The sequence below is a fragment of the Humulus lupulus genome, chromosome 2 (genome assembly GCF_963169125.1).
Source record: "Humulus lupulus chromosome 2, drHumLupu1.1, whole genome shotgun sequence".
In the NCBI taxonomy this organism is placed as follows: Eukaryota; Viridiplantae; Streptophyta; class Magnoliopsida; order Rosales; family Cannabaceae; genus Humulus; species Humulus lupulus.
The window spans coordinates 82,302,518-82,304,096 of record NC_084794.1 but is presented as its reverse complement, the minus strand read 5'-3'; positions in this window follow the sequence as shown (position 1 = coordinate 82,304,096).

Genomic DNA, 1,579 nt, shown 5'->3' with positions numbered 1-1,579 from the left:
TGCGCTGTTTCATGATATGATTCACAAGGAAATGGAGGTCTATGTCGATGACATGATCACCAAGTCTTGGGCTGAAGAAGACCTTGAATTTGAAGAAAGTGTTTAACAGATTGCGGAAATACAGTCTTCGTCTTCATCCGCAAAAGCATATAAAGCCGGGAGGAGGTTGGGTGCTTCTTCAGGTAAGCTACTCGGGTTCATTGTCAGCCGAAGAGAAATCGAAGTCGACCTGCAAAAGCCAAAGCAATTATCGGCATGCCGGTACCAAAGACAGAGAAAGAAATCAGGGCTTTTTTAGGCAGGCTACAATACATCAGCAGGTTCATTGCCCAGCTCACACCCATCTGTGAGTCGATCTTTAAACTGCTCAAAAAGAATACCCCGCCTTTCAGAAAAGATAGACACAAGGAATGAGGATTTCCAAAAGGCGTTTGACAAAGTGAAGAAATATCTACTCAATCCTCCCATCCTGGTACCGCCAATGCCTGGTCGACCTCTCCTGATGTATCTGTCAGTAATGGAAGCATCCATGAGTTGTGTCCTTGGTCAGCACGATGAAACGGGTAGGAAGGAAAGAGCCATATACTATCTCAGCAAGAAGTTCACTGATTATGAGACAAGGTATACGGTTCTAGAAAAGACTTGTTGTGCTCTTACATGGGCCTTGCAACACCTACGCCACTAAATGTTGAACTATACGACCATGCTGATTGCAAGGATGGACCCGCTGAAGTATCTCTTTGAAAAGCCAGCCCTCACGTACAGCAAGGTGGCAGATGTTACTCTCAGAGTTTGATATTGTGTACGTCACCCAGAAGCCCTAAATGAGTAAGGCAAGGGGCAGGCAATAGCAGAAATATCTACTCAATCATCCCATCCCGTGCCTGACTATGAGCTTTATTTTCTTAGTAAGGGGACGAATTTCCCGGACGAAGCTATTCTATTTGCGATAGGCGAAGAAGAAGACGAAACTCCTCATGATTGGCAAATGTTCTTTGACGGTGCAGTAAATCAGAACGGAAATGGAGTTGGAGCAGCCCCTTTCTACATGCTATCTTAAAGCTCGCCAAAAGGCTTTCTAAAGTCAAGTTGAGGTTCTTTTGCACAAACAATATCGCAGAATATTCTGCGTGTATTGTATCACAGGCGCTTCTTTGAAGCGCGCACCCTCGACTTGAGAATCAAGGAGATTGATGTATATGGAGATTCGTCACAACTCATCTTTCAGACAACTGGTGATTCGAAAACCAAAGATCAGAAGCTCATTCCCTACCATCAGTATCTGGAAGATATCAGCCTAAAGTTCAGACGGATTACCTTAAATTCTCTGTCGAGGACGAAGAATCAGTTTGCTGACGCATTGGCCACACTAGCTTCCATGATCAGTAGAAGGTATTGATATCCGGCCAATAGAGTCGACGAATCAGATTGATATCAGTGTGAAGAAGAGTCATGCGAGGACTAATCAAGCACAGCTAAATAGTAGTCATGTCCACAAGGAAAGGAAAAAAGATCGTCTCCGTAGGAACTAAGTAGGAAGTTGGGCCGGAACTAGAGGACTCTGTGAGACCCCATTTCC